Here is a 14,838-nt window from a genome sequence, read left to right as displayed (position 1 = left end):
CTTGAAGCCCGATTTGGTAAATATAGGACAGTGACAGGTTCAATGATAATCACTAACGTGTAATCCCGCGGAAAACAAATTTTAAATTTAAATTTTAAAATGTATTTATGTTTCAAAACTTTTGTTGGTCGCTTTTGTAGCAGTTAGGGCCAAACCAAAGCGAAAGGTTCATAACCGTTGGTGTCTGCGCATGGCGTTGATATTCTTAGCAAGTACAAAAATTATTTAAAAAGATGATTTAAACAGTCTTTCAAATGCATAAGTAGTAACAACTATTGCTTTGATTGAGATTCAAAACTCGTTACATATTTTTACCAAACATTTTTCTGGAATCCAATGCGTAAATATATTAAAACATAAAATAATATAATAGACTCGGCTGGTAAAATAATATACAATCGATTTTGTATGATACATTTGTCGTGATTAGCAAAAAAACATTTTTTTTTATGTAACCACATTGGTTTTTAAACAACTCATATGATATTACTTTAGTTTTAATTAAATAATACTTATTTATAATATATATTATTTAATTAAAGCCACTATGTCATTAATACATTTCAGCGCGATGCTCTTTTTATGTATTATTCCCCCTTTTTGATTAATCTTAAAAAAATACGGTAATTGCTCTGATAATTTTTAAGTTTACAGACATAAACGCTTGTATATATTTATTTATGAAAGTTACAATTACACGTTATTTTATGTTACATTGTTAAATACTTCCCACGACTTGCTAATATAATTCCACTCTAAATTAACATAACACCTTAGAAGCTCAACACCATTCTATCACCTTTAACACTGCGGCACTACATTACTCTCAAAGAAAAAAATATTACGTAAAATAAATACGTCGACATAGCTTTTAATGCAAATAATATTGATATGATATTGTTATTATTGCTTTGTACTAATCTTTAATAAATAATGCTACATTATTTATAAATTAGGCGCTTAGAATATTAATGGCAGATGCAACCGGGTGTTTTTAAATTATAAACTCAACACGCAACGCTTGATCTCCCGTAATCCCACGACTTCAAGCCCCAATCTTCTGGATGAATTCAATGATGCAATCATTTTCTTCTTTTCCACACAAATGTTCGTTGGCTTTCAAGAGCAAATGCTGCTGAGAGAGTATTTTAGTTTAGAGGTAAACTCAAATTGTTTTTCGAAGATCTTTTTTTTTTATATTCTGTTTATGTTTATATATATGTTTCGATTAAGTTTGCAAAAGTGTGGATTTGTAGATTCGATTAAAATGTGGTTCTTCTTATAAATTTAATATTTTTGCACGTACAACTTGTTATTAAATTTAATATTTTAATTTATTTTTATAAATTAGAAAGTTTATTTTCAAACCTGTATTATCAAATTGTAAAAAGGGGGATGCATGGGAAAGAAAAAGAGGAAGCCGAGCCGGTGTCTATGGCGAGGGGGGTGTGCCGCCATTGTATCGATTTTCGTACCGGCTGCTCACGCTCGCATGGGTCGCTTTCAAAGTTATCCCAACACGCTCACATGACACAATACACTATATTTTTTATAACTAATTTATAAAAAGACAACAATCGAGCGCTCATTAGATATGAACGAAAACAACAAGCCGGTCGTGAACAACAAGTCGAAGCTGTCGCATAAACTGGAGAAGGATCCAAAATCGACGCCGACTTCACCGCTGACGACGAGATGGAAGTTCCAATTGAAGCTGAAGGAGACTAGGGAGTGCATGAAGAACTCCACTTCGGAGCCTAACGTCTCGGCCGTCGGCGAAGCCACTGAGAAGACTGCCAACGAAGGGAACAACCCAAAACGAAACTCAAAGTCTGAAGATTGCTTATTAGATTTAGACAAGAACTGTGGTGATATTTTAAGTAGCTCGAGCAGAGGACAATCGGACGAGAAGATCAAAGAAAAGGTATTTATAATCTTTTATATGCCTTTGAAAGAATGCGAATCTATCGAGAACGAGATCTATTTTGACGAGATGCGCGAGACCAACGCGACTTCATTCTTGTAACAAAAACATAATCACGTATATTATATGAGCTAATTCATTAGTTTAGAACGTTGACCCTGTGACACATTGTGGTTTCCCCCTAATTGATTCTACATCATCTATTGCACGTGGTAACTGGTAAGGGTGAATGTACAATATGCGCGTAGACATGTAAACGTTTACATTCTACACAGTTTATTGTTTTAAAATGCTACTGTTACTGGTTTCAACAATATAAATATTATACGATTTTCTGAGGCGAGGCGTAAACACATAAACAACTACACGTGTTTTGTGTAACAGCCCTTTGATTTTATCCCATGCACTACGTAACATGTGTAGAGAACCGTTGAGGTGTTTATTGCAAGGTGCAACAGAGCATGTCGGTCTTAACCCTTTATATAAACGCATAATATATTTTTAGGTGACCGTTCTCACTTTTATAACAGCATTCCTTTTTTACTATTATATATACATATATATTTTTTATGTATAATATTTCTCGTAAAAAACTTTTTTTTATTTGGGGTTGCTTTTAAAGTAACATATATTGAGCGACTTAAGTGGTTAAATTTAAACGTTTAAGTGGTAATATTAACCAGACAATTAAGAGGGGTGTTTTTTTATTAATGGCGCTAACATATTAAAACGCAGTAGAAATATTGTAGCTATATGTTTCATTTTCTTTTAAATTATATCGCATCTTTATTTCCATGATTGTTTGCCGTCACTAGTGATATTGCGATGTAATTTTACCCATGAGAGAAGCATCTTTCTCTCGAGTTAATTCCTGTCTTTGCGATTATAGTCTCGCTGCGCCCAATCTATCAACAGATATGGTAATTCGTTTAGATTTGCCAAATGAGTAAAATTAACGTGCTGCAACTGGCACCATTTCTTAAATCTATAAATTGCCTTCATCGACTTACATTTATTTTGATCAATCGATTTAATTATTTAGTTAATTATTTTTGTATTGTTGCAATTTAAACAAAATATTTAAGTATTTGCTTCCATATATAAAACTGAATTAACATGTAAATTTGCAGCAGACTTTCTTTAAAAATATTATATCGCTAGAGTGTTTTATTCGTGATTTTTTAGTGTAAAAAGCAGAAATAAAGGATGATCCAACTCAAGTTTCCGAATTAAAAAAAAAACACAAATTTAATGATATCTTCAAAGTTTTTTGTATTATACTAATCGAACATTTGATGTATTTCATTAATATGAAAAAATAATATCAATTAAATGGCCACCCTGGACCTTTTGCAGCGACAGATCCTTTCAATATAATTTTCTATGACTTTTTCCTACATTTCGACCGGTATTTCGGCTATAATTTGGCGGATGTTGGTTTTTAGGGCTTTGTTTATGTTTCGGGTTTGTCGGCATAGACACGAATCTTAGCGTAACACTACAAAAAATACAACGGCGTTAGATTGTATGATCTTGGCGGCCAGTTAACTTTATAAAAACGTGAAATAGCGAGACCTGGGAACTTTTCACGCAAAGCATGCAACTTTGCACATGATGTGTGGCAAGCGCCATCTTGTTAGAACTACACTTTTTCTACATCAATATATTCGATTTCACGTTTTCAAAAAAATAAGGCCTGATGACGCCGCCTGGCCACAATGCGCAGCAGTCACTTTTTGGGCATCTAATGGTCTCTCGTGAATCATATAAAGATTTTCCTCGCCCCAAATTTGCTTATTAACTTATCCAGAGATGTAGAAATGTGCCTAATAAGAGAAGATTTTATTTTTAAAATCAGCATCCTGCTGCTCGAACACCCAATCTGCGTAAATTCTTCGCTGTCTATGTTCTATTAGCTTCAGTTCTGCTATCTGAATTTTATACGGGTGTAGGTGCAAGTCCAGGTGCAAAAATGTGTATCATTTGAGCATGTATACATACGTATGTACATATGTGTGTAAGATGCTCAAAATTGCTTGTATAAAAGCCATCATACGTATTAAGGAAACCGGTTAAATCATGATGGTAAAATTTGTAATTTTAAAATAAATTTATGGTCACTTTAAAACTTTAATAATAGCCAGAAATATTTAATAAATATAGCAAATGTTTAAAGCAAAACAAATAGTGTTTAAGTGGAATATTATACTGCTGTGAAAACTTTCTCACTACGCAACTAATTGAATATCAAAGTTCTCATTAAAAAAATAGCAATTTGTGCATAAAATAATTGAAATATTCGCAACTAAATAATATTAAAATAAAAATAACAGTAACAATAAAACTAATATTGATCCACTTAAATATTCCACGTAATATTATTATGTGCATCTGTAACACATAAATCAGGTTTAATTACCATTGTTAACGGTCATATACGTTTTTAATGATCGCATATCGTACGCCACAACAACTTTCCTTTCAATGTTTTGTAAGATGACAGCGAGAAAAGCGAACTTCTGCGGCATTCATTTTATGACTGAAATGCAGAGGTAACCGGTCATTGCGGGTCAAAAATCGAAAGTTGTTAAATAACTGCGGTATTTAATCGGTTAATCGAATCGTCACTTGTGTATTATAACGGTGCGAGAAGCGCCAGAGTAAATACATTTAAACCCACTGTCGTTTTCGTAAATATGTTCTGCATACTTTGAATACTCACAATCTTAAGCTATTAACCTTATACACTTTGAAATCTGATGTTCTTACAGATTATCAATGTTAACGTAATTAATTTAAATGACTTTTTAATCGTCTTCCGACGACGACGACGACGACGAGTGGCGGCGGTACACACTAGCATTATTATATTATCAGGAGCGCATCAGCTTCATACGACAACAAAATAATTTCAACTCAGCATAGCATGACTTGGTTTCACATTAATCGAATTATTGTGGGATTAGAAAAAATCAAGACTTATAATTTAAATCAGCTCCATGAGAATCGAAAAGAGTGAGTGAAACAATAGAATATGACGAGTACATCTAGTAGTATGCAACCCTCTGTCTTCCGGAAGTAAATCAGAACTCAGAACAACCACGCTGTAGAAAAGCTTGCTTTCGATACTAATGTCGAGTGTGAGGGCGCCGAAACAATATTATTGTCTAGGTATAATTTAGGCGGTCGTTCCTTTTCCTTTGTTCGAGTCGACATTGAACTTTTAAAGGTCGCTAGGGCGAAGGAAGGTGAAGGACTTATCGCTGGTCGTGCAGCATCCAGCCTTCACCCGGCCTTCACCTGTTTTAGAGGACGTTTCGATCCCGGGGGATGAGAAGCTGGATACGGCGTACTTTTCCATTCGCGCAGCCGCAATCGCAAGGCCTTCTACGCAGCATGAAAATTAACGGCGCCAGGCAGGAGTCGTCACAGATTTTTCTTTGTGTGATATTAATCGTCGGCACGCGCCAGAGGCCGCACAACTTATTAATCATGCATCGGAAAATTCAAAACGGGCGCGCTTCTCGCCGTCGTGGGCGGAATTGACATTTTGGCTGTAACGCGTACGAAATTGACCATTAACTATTTAAACCAATTTTCAGACGTCGACGTAGCGGTCGATACAATATTAAATAGCAAATCTGACATTCATTTATATTATATTGTTCCAAGTGAAATTTGTACTAGTGCCAAAGGCCTTATCATTTTTATTCATAAATGGCATGCACCCAATTGGGCCAATATTGCTGAATAGATAATGTTAATTGTTATATTTGCACAAATGCAATTGCCTTTTTTGTGCGTAAGGACAAAACAATTTTGCGAATAAATCGTTTAATAAAAGCAAAGTTCTGAATCAACTGGATTTTTAATGACTAACTGAAAAATTCAATTAGCGAAAAATAGGGGGAGGAATATTTTTATTTTTAAATATTATAAAAATATACCGTAATTATACCTTTTGCCGTTTTGTATGTGAATAAAATTATTTTAATTTTAAACATATTTCTTGTCTTAGGTTTTTTAAAGATTCCCCTCTCTTAAATAAATCTAGTAAGGGGGTGGGGGTGATAAATAACAATAATATATATTATGACGGGTATAAGAAATTCTTGTGCTAACAATATTTTTTTAAACATTTTTCGCTTTATAAAATAGCTATTTATTTATTTATATTAGATGTGATGATTTATTTGAATTAATGCATACTTGCTCTGCTAAATGTCTATCAATCAATTTGTACTTCAGTGAATCGAGAGCGGCTTAATAAAATTAGATGTATGAATTTATTTAATGGTGGGGGGTATGTTAGATAAATATTTTATGATATATGTGAGTGCAGGGATGGCCAAAATGTCTACCGCAAAGTCATCTAAGTCACCTGGCTGTCGCTCCAGTGCACATTGCAATGTAAAATAATTTATTACTTGTTTTTTAAACCATTTTCACCAACACATTTTGTACATCACAGTGTACACCATATTATTTAAGAATATACCATATTATTTCAAAATACAAACAAATATTTTTATGCTAAATATAAAAATTTACCAAAAAAAAATTAAGCCCCTTTAATGTACTCAATAAAATAATTTAGCAAAAAAAAAATTCTATGAAAAATCAAAATTCAGGTTTGTGGAGGTTAACCAGACAATTATTACGTTGCGCTGTTAAATACTATTTATATTATTAAGGAAATAGAGTTTTAGGAAAAACTATTAAGAACCTTTTACAGATTATTTAGATATTTAACATTTTACGGGCTTCGTGGGAAATAAATCTTTTGAATTCTCTTATTGAAAAATCTATTTATGAAAAATATATCTCATGTGTTCCAATAATAGATATTTTTTATATTTCGACATTAGTTTTAGAGAATATAACAGTTTAACATCAATAAAAAAAATGCACTACGCGGCAACTTAAGTGTTAAGAGTACTGTTGTATTTAATCCTTGTAAGACTCAATTTTTGACATCGACAGTACAATGTTTATTTCCCAATTATATTTTATATTGTATCAACTGAAGACATAAATTAATTTGGATAATATATTTCCGCAACCTTGAGGGGTGAAAGCTGCTTCTAAACAAGGCCGGCCCGAGGGGTGGGCTATAAGAGCAGTCGCCCTGGGCGCCAATTACTCCAAATGGGGGCGCCATTTACTCCGAATAAGGCGCCATTTGATTTTATTTAACACGGTATCGATATCTCCTCGATTCCTCGAAAAAAAATCGTAGATAATATTTGAACAATAATTTTCTTAGCTCCTGCAGCGATTTATAATCTTCAAATAAAAATCCCAAGCTGGTTTTTAATCAAAATTTTCCGTGACAATTTTTTTAGCTCTCAGAAATTTGTCCTTATTCAAATAATCCAAGATATTTTTAAGAAATATTTCCACGACGACATTTTTTTCTTGGAGAAAAATTTACGAGATTTTTTCTTATGAATTGAGATGGCTAATTGTTTGTACACTAAACATACATATAACTTAATTTATTTTTTATTGCACGAAGGTGCTATTTTTTTTCAATTGGGGAAACCCGCTACATTTCTATTTTGTATAAAATTAAATATTATTATCAAATGTTCATTTATTAATAATAAATATAAAAATACATTGGTAATAATACAATTAAAAACGACCATGTAGTTGATTTTCGCAGTTTTCGATTCAGATGTTTATATCATATATGCGACCCCAGTTTAATACGCCTGACTGCAGCGGGGATCGAGTTTTGTTTACACATGCGAATGCAGCGAAGGGTTCGCGCGCCAGTTCGCTCTCGGTCTCGACAGTGTATGGTCGTTTACGGTCGCGTTGCGGCCAAGTGTCAGTGTACTTTAAAATAAAAAAAACAACAAATCACAGCAGACAGTTGGTGCGTTTACGGACACACGACGGATTCTGACAGCTCGTTCGGTGAGTTAACTAAAGCTTATTCAATTCGCCATTTTTTCGACGCGTTTGCATATGCAACAATTAAATCTCACGGCACGTGACATCGCTTTGAAAAGTAACCGATATTTTTACATGGCGTAACTTGATAATAATTTGCCTCTCGATCTGTCCGTTTATGGAGTTTCCACTGGGCGAGTGGAGTGAGAGAGAGATGATAGACTGTGCAAAACTGTAATTATTTGTAAACAATCAGTGATTTCACTCGCACTGCAATGCCATTACCATTAAAAGCGTTGAAAACGCTTCGAGCGTGCCTTTATTAAAGTTATATCGATGATGATTCGATAAGGAAAGGAGCATTGTTCGAGAAGGTTTGAGATGAAAGACGGGAGAGTTTTGCGAGCGTCTTTTTTCAGTTTTTAAGTGCGGGCGTTCGAGAGGCTTTTTTATCATCACTTCTCCCCCCTTGTACTAGAAACTCTTTTGATATATTTCTAGTGCCATCTTATAAGAATCACTCGAAACCACGTGAATGAAAAATTAAAATGTTTTGTTTTCATTTATAGTACATTTAAATATATGGTTGATTTAAAGATTTTCTCTATTTTTTCAAATGTTTTTTTTATTGAAAATCAATAATTTTATTTTATGATCCTTTCAAAAGCTTTTAATTACGGTTTAATTTCTTTTTATTGTGATTTTATCGTTGGGTTCAATACACGTAGTTTATCGAGCGGGTCTAATAAAATTCATTTCATCATCAATTACAGTAAATCTCCCCATCTCTGATTGTAAGAATTAGTTATATTTATATGTCCGAAAGTTTTTTTGGTTTAAGTTTGATTTGGAAAAAATATTAAAATTTAATATAAAACATTTTTAAACTATCTAGTTTAATCTCTTATGATTGTAAAACTCCATTGTGGGTTTTGGGTGTCTGCTCGTGATAGTAGAAGAAACTGTATTTTTCTTTGTAACATGCAATAAATAGTATTTCTATTGAAAGTATAAATAGACCAATTTATACTAAATATGCAACTTTTATTTATTCTTTCAATATGATTCGTAGAAATACACTTCTCTCTAATACTAAAATTTTCTTATTGTCTTTTTTAGGATTATATTGTTAGACTAGGTAGAAGGCTTCTTTATTTATAAACAAAATATATTATCATTATTCTAGCAAAACTAATAAAATACCTCTTAGTGTTTTTTTTGAACTTTTTGCCAATAATTATTTATATTCACTAAAGTAATTTATTTTATTATTTTATTAATTTATTGTGAATCTTCCGCTTTAACACGTCAGACGTTAGACCAATGTGCTACAAGTAAGTTTATACAATGAACAACTACTAATTTGTGGTACACCAGACTGAAACCAAAGTCGGTTACTCAGTGACATATATTTTATAAATTATTATTTTAGCTCACAATCAATAAATGTTACTATGGCTTGACTTTATTTTAATTATTCATCAATATATTCATACGCGAGATTAGAAAAAATCTAGGAAAACTTTACCTTTGAAGATCAATCGGAATCATAATTTAAATTTAGTAAGATTATAAATCCAGCATACAAAACAATTTCATTTATTTTTAGATGTATGTATGAATATATAATTATCTTTAACTTAATAAAAATAATACTTTAAATACGTGTAATTAAATATTTTAACACAATTAAAGCTAAAATTTACTTCCCGTTATAGTTAAACATATACAAATAAACGAAATTATATACATATGTAGTTTTTAGAAAAGTTATTGTACCGTAAAGAGCGAAAAACCACATTTTAATTATTACGGTTATTGACTTGAGTTAAAATAAATACTGACCGTTTCATATTTATTCTGATCAAAAAATATAATTTATTTCGATTATAAATTGAAGATCCACAAACCAAGAAAATGATTACTAAACAATTTTAAATCGAGTTATATTAATCGATTTGTGGTTTTTTTTATGTTGATGTTATTTTATATATTTTTTCTTTCATGAACAATTTTTCGCAATTCCGAAACTGCAATTTAATCATTCTTAAGTTTTTCGTTCAATAATAGTGTTAAAAATCGGCAGGTTTCTATGAAGCTTACCGATGCCACCTTTATAATGTTATTTTGCGATTTATCAAGGAGAATTTGGGCTCGTCCAATCAACTTCCTGATAGCTCCAGTTTCCAAGTTTATTTATAAACTTATTGACACGACATAAAACAACGGTTGTCGTTACGAACTAGCTGCGATTTGGTTGAATATCGATATTGCCAGTGTCCTGATGGACCGAATGGTACGATATGCTATTTGATTATGCTCCCCATAACACTATTTTAATTCTCATTTTTATAGCATTATCTGAATACATGTTGAAACAAATATGCATCATTCTTCGGTTAAGACTATGACTGGTTCTGCTATTTTGATCCTACAAACCATGTTCTATAATATAATTGCTGTAATTTCACAGCAGATTTAACAATAGGTCATTGATTTCTTTATCAGCTAGGCGCGACAAGCGCAGGATTACGCTACGTGTTACAATATAATGTATTCATACGCATTCGCTCTGCGTTCATCGCGTTTTTTCTTCATTCTTCTCAGAATCATCACAATCTCGCACAAATTATATTATTCGCAATCGTGTGATCTCACGTGTGCGATTGCGCAAAATTTACTCTCGATTTCGATGAATTTCTCCCGCTCTAAAAATTATTATAACCGCCATGGATCGACCGGTTTTGCGTTTCACTTTCGAAGATGCACTTTTTTCTGCACTCGCAGCATTATGGGTCAATTTGCGATCGGTCACGGCCTTACGCCGAAAGATTCTTATGGCTTTTTTTATAGGTTTTAGTTTTTTTAAGGCCGGCGTGGCCGAAAATCACGACCGCTGTTCTTTTCGAGGTTCACGTATTCGTATTTTATAATGAAGCATACCTGAAACGGTCGATCACGATCCTCGGTTTTGGGAATGCGATTTTCGATAAAAATCCAGTTTTAGACATGGGTATGGAATGTGCTTTTTATGGCTTGAAAAAACATTATTTTAAATGCCATATTTTAGATCTATTTAAGATAACTCAATATGGGAAAGTTGTGATAAATAACGTATACACTCTATAGTTGCTTTTGTATTATAGTAGGTCTAATAATACAAATATAAATCTAAGAAAACTTTATCTGTTATGATCGATAAAGGCTAAAATTATACAATGATTACTAATTCTGACCTTTAAAAACATTAAAGTTCGTATCAATTCTGTCATATGTCTTTCAACTTATCGATTTATACCACTGATCTATCGTGCTGATAATAACGCTTCGCTGGGTGAAAAATGAAGTAGGCAAATATATAAATATATGTACAGTGAAATCTTGTTCCGGAATCGTACTCGTATATCAAAGCAATTTTTCAAAGAAAATATGTAAACTTAAGTTGATTTTTTCCAAAACTCAAAAATATTCGAATAAAAACGATTAATACAAAATACATATATATTTTATATATTTTTTATTATTTTAATTTATTATAAAATAATTTAATTTTAATTTTAATTGAATCTAACACACTTTTCTTTTCGTGGTACTTTAACCGTTTATGTGCCACGTTATATTTCGTAGTACACGACCCCAATGCCAACTATGCTTAGAATTTAAAAATATATATATGGAAAGTATTACCGACTTGTCAAAGACTCTTATAATCCATTTGCAGTTAGTGCTAGGGTTGTCACAATGAAACAATATTGAATTAATTGTTGCTATATTAGCAAACTAACATTTTTATACAAAGTGAAAATTACATATTTTTTATAAAATATAAACTAGCAATATAAAAATTAAAAAAATCTTTTCGGCATTTTTTGCATGTCACTCTATCATCTAATGCGTGAAATTCGGTCGAGAAGTATCATATTACAAAAATGCGAACCGGAAGAACACCCATAACTAACTACGCTTTAGCATTTGAGAAACAATTTTAGTCAAGCTCTACATCCAATTATTTATTATTAAAAAATACTTTTCATATATTACAAAGGCGCAAGTGTGGCAATCCTGGCAACGTTGAAAATTAAGTGTAGCCATTTTTAAGACAGATATTCAAGCAGTAATTATTTTAAAGGTTTTTCCATAGGTGCCTCTATATATATATAAATAGTCTCGTAATATTATTTCGTAGCGTATGCAATAGATTCTGTAAATGCCCCCCGTATCTGGATCTTGGCATTGCGGTCGCGTACTGACTGAGCCCCGTATGTGGCGCGTGGTATTAGAACGGTTAAGTAGAAACCCATTCCATCACTTTAGCTTTTGATTCATTTTGAGGATTTGGTGAAAATGTAATATTGCATTGTCATAAATAGATTAATAGATCGCACTGCTAGAGCCTTACTCAGGTGGTGCTTCTCCATGAAATGTTACACTGTTTTCCACCCCTCCCCTAAAAAAGAAGAATTTCTTGGGTTTTGGAACCTAGGGCAGCTAAATACCCGGGCAAATTAATTGCCTGGTTTTCGGATATTTTTCCATAAAATACCCGGGTCCTAACATTGCATTACATGCATAAGACTTTAAATATTATTTTAATTCAAAAGTAAAATTTATTAATAAGGTATTTCTTCATTGCAGTTATTTTTTTCAAAATATTTTTTTTAGAAAAAAATATTTTGAAAAATATCAATGTATTTTGTATTTCATAGAACTTCTAATTTTTGATGAAAAATTGTTAGCAACAGTTGTTGCAGTTAAAGTGGATTTAATAGATAACAAGCAATTAAAAATATTTTCTAGAATTGGTAATTTAATGAAATAATATGAATTTTAATAGAAATGAAAATATTGAAAACAGCTGTAATGACATTCTTGTTTGAAACAGATCTTGGGAATTGCAGATTAGAATGTTTGCGAGCCAATTGCATCGCTTTTTGGATACACATAATGTGTTTATGTTTTAAAAGAGAAACGGACCATATGCTCACTCGGCGATCGTTAACCAAAAGTTAGAATAACAATATTATTATGCGCAGGTTAGAATCTATGGTCTACTGTGCGTATTTTCACAACCGGATATGTTTAATGAAAAATGGGAATTAACCTTTTTTGGAATTGGTGGAGAAAAATGTTACTGTTTGCTGTTTTGTCGTAATACTTAACCCTTTCACCGCGGCTGATATTTTTGCGCGCCATTTAGAAATTTGTTAATATGTGGGAGGCACCGATTCATGCCATATTTTAAAAACTATTATGGTTCAATAAATAAAATAAGTAATTTACAACCTTAAATTATACTAAATAACCGTATTTTTAGGCTTAAAGGTTTATGGCACATTTAGGTGCCTGATGAGTACTAGTGATTTTCTTGATGACACATATAGAAGTCATCTGCGGTGAAAGGGTTAAGAAAGGGAATGATATTTCAACATGTTACACGTTAAATATCAATCTAAAATTCTTATTAATTTTAAAAGAAAGAAAAAGTATTTTTTTTCAAAGCCAATAGAGTAATCTAAGGCTAGAGTAACAATTCTTTATTTTCAAGGGAGTTATCAATTTTTTCTGAGAGCGAATTTGTTAAAGAACCCCTAATTGAATTCGCGGATTCATTACTTGAAAACATCATAAAAAAATCGAAATAAAAAGAGACATTTACGATATACAATAATCTCGAAATAAAAAGTGAGCAAAAATGCAAATGATCGCTTCATGATTTATTAATCAATATATTTCATTTTTCTTACAATTGGATGAACGGATGTCTGTGATATTGTACTAGAACGATCTTTACAGATTTTTCTTTTAAAGAAAAACCGCTGGGGTCGATTTCTTTGCGTGGGTGAATTAGAGGTATCGATATTTTTACCGGATTCAAGAAATACGTAACTGAAATACAATTGCCATTATTAAAACTTGTTTCAATCAAAGCCTTGTTAATGGATTTACTGCCAAATGTCAGAACGATTTTTCAGATATTTTGAGCTATCACCGTATTATTCCTTAAATAGTTTTATATATTATACATATTAAGAGACTTAGATATTGCATTTAAAATTATTAAATCGATTGTAGGAAAATCTCTTTAACGGTGACTTTTTAAATGCAATAAATTATAATCCAAAATTTTGACAGATTTCCAAACATTAGGGAAAATTTACAAAAAAATACTAAAATACTATAATTTTAAACCTGAAAAATACATACATACAATACAGAACGTCCTACAAGATTTAATGATTTTAGAAAAATTCTGGTTCAATTTATTCAAGGATGGCGTGGATAAGCAATCAGATGCAAATACATTTGCAGAGCTGCTCAATTTAGATAATAAGCGCTTGATAATTAAATTATTGCTTTGCAATGTGATACTTCTCTGAAAGCCAGATCTTTGCTGCAAATATATTTAATATATCTAAAAATGTATATGATATGATACTGAGGTTTGATCGCTTCATCGTGTCTCAATTGTTTTTATATCAGTGCAAATGAGCGCAAATCGTAGCGTATTGTATTACTATATGATTTGTAAATTTAACGTGTGAAATCATGCAAGTACTTATATTAGATCTGAAATTTTGAAATTCTATACGTTGTAATAGAAATGATGATATCACGCATTTCACATCAGATACTCGCCGCACTGGTTTTCACCGCAATTTGATAGTGTCACTTTTAGTCAAATCCAATACCTCGTTATATCACGTATGCGAGAGATAAAACTAACTTGTTTTCTCACTTAATATCAACTAATCAATTTATAACAATGCTTATTCTGAATATAACAATGGAAAGGCAGATGGCAGATGAGCTCAAAATTCAGGCTTTCATCATAAACTAGTAAATAATGCATCAATGCACATACGAGTCTTTCAATACGAATCCACGAATAACACACATATTTCCATGACTTTCATTGCGTCATTTAAAATGTCTAATGCCTATAATTAAGATGTAGCATAACTTTCACAAATCTTCTTCGTATATCTAATGCCTTTAAATTGACATTTAACTCT

General features: G+C 31.9%; 1 protein-coding gene across 1 annotated transcript in view; it reads left to right on the top strand.

Annotated features, from left to right (window-relative positions):
- Positions 1-7,704: 7,704 nt before the first annotated feature.
- LOC148231121 (protein FAM107B) overlaps positions 7,705-14,838 on the top strand; it is a 70,487-nt gene continuing 63,353 nt past the window's right edge. The window contains exon 1 of the mRNA XM_088195014.1: positions 7,705-7,849. The gene's annotated coding sequence lies outside the window, so the exon portion shown is untranslated. The remainder of the gene's footprint in view (positions 7,850-14,838) is intronic.

Source organism: Plectrocnemia conspersa, unplaced genomic scaffold (genome assembly GCF_051122295.1).
Source record: "Plectrocnemia conspersa isolate PC_06_02 unplaced genomic scaffold, ASM5112229v1 ptg000010l, whole genome shotgun sequence".
Classification (NCBI taxonomy): domain Eukaryota; kingdom Metazoa; phylum Arthropoda; class Insecta; order Trichoptera; family Polycentropodidae; genus Plectrocnemia; species Plectrocnemia conspersa.
Note: the sequence above shows the minus strand (reverse complement) of the source record. Positions and strands in the feature narration are given on the sequence as shown.